This window comes from Ctenocephalides felis, unplaced genomic scaffold, assembly GCF_003426905.1.
Source record: "Ctenocephalides felis isolate EL2017-DRISC unplaced genomic scaffold, ASM342690v1 CF-g0.4_SCAFFOLD_00532, whole genome shotgun sequence".
NCBI classification, from domain to species: Eukaryota; Metazoa; Arthropoda; class Insecta; order Siphonaptera; family Pulicidae; genus Ctenocephalides; species Ctenocephalides felis.
The window spans coordinates 1-6454 of NW_020536686.1; positions in this window are offsets into that span (position 1 = coordinate 1).

The window sequence follows — 6454 nt, forward strand, 5'->3', positions numbered from 1 at the left end:
AGTAAACGAGAAGATCTAGTTCCAATCCATGATCAGATAAACTCTTGAATTAATTAGTAAGATTTAAAGAAAAGTTGCAGAGCATTTGCTGAGAAAGGCGACAAACTGGGTGCCCAAAATGTTCAATAAAAAATATGAAAATAAAACCTTTTCATTGAAATTCCGAAGCCTCATGGTGTTCAATAACTTGATATATGTAATTTGTCTACAAAAAAATTGTGAAATTTCTTATAAAACATCGGAGCCAAAGCGAAAGTACGCACATAAGAGTGATGCGCGTTTAGAAGAAAGTGGTATTTTTCACATGAAAATCCTTAACAGACATTACATAAAAAGCGTACTAAGATTAAATTTGAATCTAAAATTAGGAAAAATGAACACTAAAATATATATCGAATCAGAAAACATCAGCCAAGTATTTTCGTTTGTAATACATATTACAAACTGTGCAGTATCTTGTATAGACAAAAATAAATCTTGTGCGACATCAAATACAGCAGTAAATGGCAAAAATATAAAAGTCAATTTTTAAGATAATATACCTTGTTTTACTTACGACCATTTAAGCGAAAACATGCACTATTATATTTATGTAAATAAATTTGTATATTTATTTGCATGTATTGTTGGTTTGTATTTGTGCGATTAAAAACATTGGTCAAAAATAAAGAGAATACTATTACATCTTACGCGTTTCATAATGTATTGTCTATTGTATATTTAAAATTAGTGAAATGTAGTATATTCCATTAGTATATAGTAATTAATTATTCTCCAAGAAGTCTTCAATGTTTGCAGCCATCAATTAAAATCGATTTCAAATATCACAGAGTGGGTACGAATCGATTTTATTGAATAATACTTTTTCTTTAAATAGAATCCATGATGCATGACATGTCTCAATTTCCTTCATACATAATTTAATTAACAAATTTGGTGATATAAATTATAGAAATAATTTTGTGAAGCTTGGATAAGAACTTGAACTTGATCAGGTAAGGTCAGATAAGTCTGAAGATTGTCATAATCACAATTAAATTGAAAAAATCAATTTCCACCTTGAATAATTTCTGTAAGTATTGAAATATCTTCGTCGTTCGTCAATAATTATACCATTTGATCTATAGTTCAGAAATCCTCCTGATGAAAGATCAAATATTTTTGAGGTATTACTATTTATTGTCAAATACCTCAAAACCATTGGATTTGTGAGAATTTTTCCTTCGATAAAACTAAGACTGCCATTTTATTGAACACATTGTGTTGATCTACGAAGATCTCTAATCTCTAATGTTGATAAAAGCTGACTGCCTATTTGGTTCAAAACTATTTTCACAATCACGCTTGGTAAGATTTCATACAGAAAGGATGTTTCAAATAGTCTGGCACATCAAAGCAATAAAATAATTGCCGCCACAGTGATCATTCATAAATCAAATTCCTCTTTACATAGTCGTACAGGAAAATGTGTGACTTTTGAACCAATTCAACAAAATTTTAATGATCTTCAGCAGTAGCGATCTTATCCACATCTTATTTGATATATAAATTATATCTAAGTATATTTTATCAAAAATGTACAGAAAATGCAGTATATTAGACATCTCCTCGTATTATGTATTTGCCTGATCCAATAATTCCTTCCATGACATGTTTTAGTCCCATGTTATTACAAGCAGACGTATGCATCATTTGCTTTCTACCATATTGATACCATCTTTCATATTAAAATAATAGATTATTTAATCTATTACATAATAAATATTTAATATGTTTCACTTCTTAATTGTTTTTATGTGGTTGCAATCGCAATTTCGCAAGAACCCCATCTTGCTATTATTATATCATCAGTCGTTATTAGTCATCATCTTTTAGTAATTGCTGATCCATTAGGTGAATTATATATATGAATTGATTTTATAACTGCCGTGGTATATATAATCAATAACAGTTTTTGGTCCAGGTCTAACTGAACTTTTGAATTTGAAGCTTTCTTTAATTCAATAGTGCATTATCTTTTCTTAAAAAACGTAATAATTTTCCATTATATTTATAACTCCACTATCGCCATAATCTATTGTTTATTTTCTGTTAATATTTCCAAATTTGTTATCATACAACAATTAAAATTTGGGCACAATTGCTATACACATTTTAACAAATTTTATATATACTAAGACCACACATACTGATTTCGAAAAAAATCTAAATTCAAGAAAACTACCGACACTTTACCATTACAATACATAATTTTTGGCAAACTGTACTTGAACTGATTTACCAACGCACACATTTTATGGATTTATTTTTTCTCAACAAGAAACTCATGAACAAATAAAATTATATATGTTCACATAATGCCACATGTAAGTAAATAACATGATAAGATTTATAAATTAATACAAAAAATTTAACTCTTCAAGGATTTTTCAACATAACACGAGATATGCTTTTTGTGGTATATGCCATGCAAACTCTACCAAATGAAAATATAATATACAATATTATTTAAATTTGATATATTTTACAAGACAGCTAATATCTTTCAAGTTATGTTTTTAACTTCCCGTAGGGTAAGTTATAGTAATCGCAAAAAATCGAAAATGAAATTTTTTATATATCTTTACGTTTCAGAGTTTTTTAACATTTTGGCATACCTTAGAAAAAATGGATGTATGTGTGTGTGTGTGTGTGTATGTGTGTGTGTGTGTATGTATGTATGTGTGTGTATGTATGTCGGATACAAATTTTCGTCGACGATTTCGGGAACACGGATCAACCGATTTTAATAATTCAAAAAACATTCGATTCGTATTGATAAGGAGACGTGCTGATTAGTTTTTGGCGAAGGCAGGTCCAGCCGTTCTAAAGATACGGGGCAAAAAGTGCCGAAAACGGTAACTCAGTTTTTAAGAGAACGGAGCGTCCGATTTTAATAATTCAAAAAACATTTGACTTGTATTGACAAGATGAAGAATTGATCAAATTTTCATAAAGGCAGGTCTAGCGGTTTCGGAGATCTAACAAAAAAAGTAAAAAAAAATGCCATTTGGCGGTCAAAAATGATTATTAGACATATGCACATCAAATTATCAGATATTTTATAGAGATTTTAACAATAAGTATAAATTTTGTTTGCATTCCTATGGGTTCCGTACCAATATTTATTCGTTAGACGGCGACGCGGCGCTTACGCGCTTTGACATTTTGTCTTTATACAGTTAAAGCAGTACGATTGCTTTGAAAAAAGATCTTCCAAAATATGCCAAAATAAAGAAAACATCATTTTTTCCAAAAAAAATTAAAAAAAAAAAAAAAAATAGATTTTTTTTTGAAAAAAATTTTTTTTCAAAAAAAGTAATTTTTTGTTTAATTTATAGTTTCTCAAAAATCTTTTTTTTTGAAGTAAATTTGTTTTAAAAATGTCAATCGTTTTTGAAAAAATAATAATTTTTGGTACGGGAAGTTCCAGCAATTTGCCTTAAGGCACGATGCCTTAATTGCCTTAAGACAGAATTCCACTTACAGCTAGTTATCTTATATTTTCGGGCACATGATTTGTCACCTCCTCAGAAATTGAATCTTTCCTAAACACTAATTGTAACTCGCAACAAAATTCGGGCATTATAGATTAAAAACAAATGTACGCAGTGCAGTTTTCGAAAATAAATATTCACATTTTGCGGATAATACCAGAGCCACTCCAGACCGATTATACAAATTACGTAACATCGTAGTGGCAATTGTGCATACTTTCAAAAGTTCAGTTAGACCTGGACCAAAAATTGTTATCAATGAGAGTATGGTTCCGTGGAGAGGATGACTAGATTTCCGTCAATATATCCCAGGCAAGCGACACAAGTTTGGCATAAAATTGTACAAATTATGTTTACCGGAAGGCTACACATAATATGTCGAAATTTAAGCCGGTAAAAACAGTACAGTAATCAAAATATGTCATTCTCAAGATGTGGTAATGAAATTACAAATGGTTTGTTATTTGAGGGGCGCACACTAATTATTGATAATTTTTACAAACATCCTTCGGAGATACCGACTAATTGGTTGATAATCGATTGTATCAAGAAAGCGTGGTGGCCACCTAGGCGCATAAAAAATGTTTCCTTGCTCATGAAGCGAAGGGCTGCCGTACATCCGGATTGGAAATACAGAGTGGTGAAATTCCATGGTTTTTATGGTAATGATAAAGTTTTGATTATGCTCCGAAGTGTTTAGTGGTAATGTTACACATATTTGTTTCAGATACATATGAATCAGCGAGGAGACATACGAAGGACCTGGATTATACGTCAAATGAAGAAATTGAGAAGAAATTGGGTAGAGGACAGAGAAAGAGAAAGGTGATTGCTTGTTCTTCGGATATCAATGATTCCGATTATGAAGGTATTACACTAACAATGAAATTTAAACAACATTGTCAATTCAATAAATTAATTATTATCTATTTGTAGATGATTGTGCCAGTGATGGTTTCAATTTAAAATTTGTTAAACAAAATTCCGGAGTCAGTGTGCCAGGTAAAGTAAACATTAAATTTTCAAATGCAATCAAAATATAAATTTCTAATTATTTACTGCTTCAAACAGCATTCTGCAAGGAGGAAGCTTCAGGATCTACGGGGCAAGAGGATTTGGTGTGTGCCGAGAAGGAGGATTTGGCGTATGCAGAGGAGGAGGATTTGATGTATGTGGAGGAGGAGGCTTTAGGGTCTGCGGGGCAGGAGGCTTTAGGCTCTGCGGAACAGGAGGCTTTGGGGTTTACAGGGCAGGAGGCAGATATCACTATGGCTGTTGCATCTGGAGGCGAGGAGGAAGACCTCCATACAGAAGAGGGAGCATCAGTGGAGCCGGTTGGGAACACAAATTTGCCAGCTAGGAATGGTGGTTAGTTTAATATTGCACATTTGATAAAATATATATTTATAAATATTATTAATAAACTGAAATATTAATACAAATGTTGATGAGGATAGACAAGGGCATGACTCTGATGAATAGCAATTTAGCTTGTGTCTTAAAAAGCATGAAACAAGACAAGAACATCATATCTTTTGATCTGACAAAAGATAATGAACTTAATAATCTTTTGCCAGTCAAAAGTATCGGAGAATTAAAGTCGCTAGAGGAGCGGCTTCAAACCGATTTTAAATTATGCACAGAATTTGTAAGTGTTATACTTACTATAAATGCCTACTTCTTATGTCCATATTATTGCTTATATTAATTTAATGTTAATGATTATTTCAGAAATACCCTTATATTGGGACTTGGGGGAGACCCTGCTAAACGCATAATTAGTTTTTGTAGGAAAACTTTTACCAATGAAGTTGGCATGAAGTGTTCATGGTTTGGCTATAAAAATAATGTGTCACTTCATGAAACAAGAATAATTGTATTACTTAGAGGTAAGTAATTACCTTTTTCTATATATATATCATCATGATTATTATAATAACTTATATTTGAAACTGATGTTCTATTTGAGATCTACCCCAAAGTATCAGAGGAAGTTTTGAAACATTGTGTATCTACTTGGTTAAGATAGGTCCGCCAAAGATATGAGAGGTCTTTACTACCGCGAAGAAAAAAATTTTATTAGATGTATAAAACTATATATATATATATATATATATATATATATATATATACAAAATTATTAATCTACTCGTTATATTCTTGCATTACAGATTTTATTATTTTTTAGATGTAACATTATCAGGTGTATGTTTTGATCATTATTCGTCACATGTTTCATAAATTTATCAAATTCTATATTACTCCATGTACTAAATTGTTCAATATTACTCGATGTAAATCTTAGATATTACTATTAATAATTAAGTTCTTTGTAAATTTATAACTAAATTCATCAATTGATATGGGAACTTTGTAAACGAAACAGAATTAAATAAAATAAAATTAAATTTGTAACGATATTACATAAATATTTATTTTCTGAAAAAATGGACTATTAGCCAATTAAATATTCTAAAGAATTAATTTATGCATGCACGGCTCCAGAAAAGAATATTGGATTAATGTACACAATTACGTTGTTTTCATGTTTTAGCAACATCAGTTCAACATGCGATTAAATGTGTTACAATAATCGCAAATGTCGCGACAAAAATCGCAAATGTAACATCACTTGGCGCTCGTTTAACGTTCTATGCAACAAAAACGACTTCGGCGTGGCGATATCTCACATCGCAGGCGCGATGTTGTATCCATATTGTTTAGATGTAATTTTGTTTACTGGGTATGAATGATCTCATTGTATGCATAAATAAAATGACGCCTGAAAAACCTAATTTCACATTTCCAACACATGCATCGGATGTAGGAATATATGTTGAACACAATTTTCAGGAGAAGAAGTGCAGATACAAACCACAACAAAGCCATAGCTTTCTTACATTGAACAATATAACGAA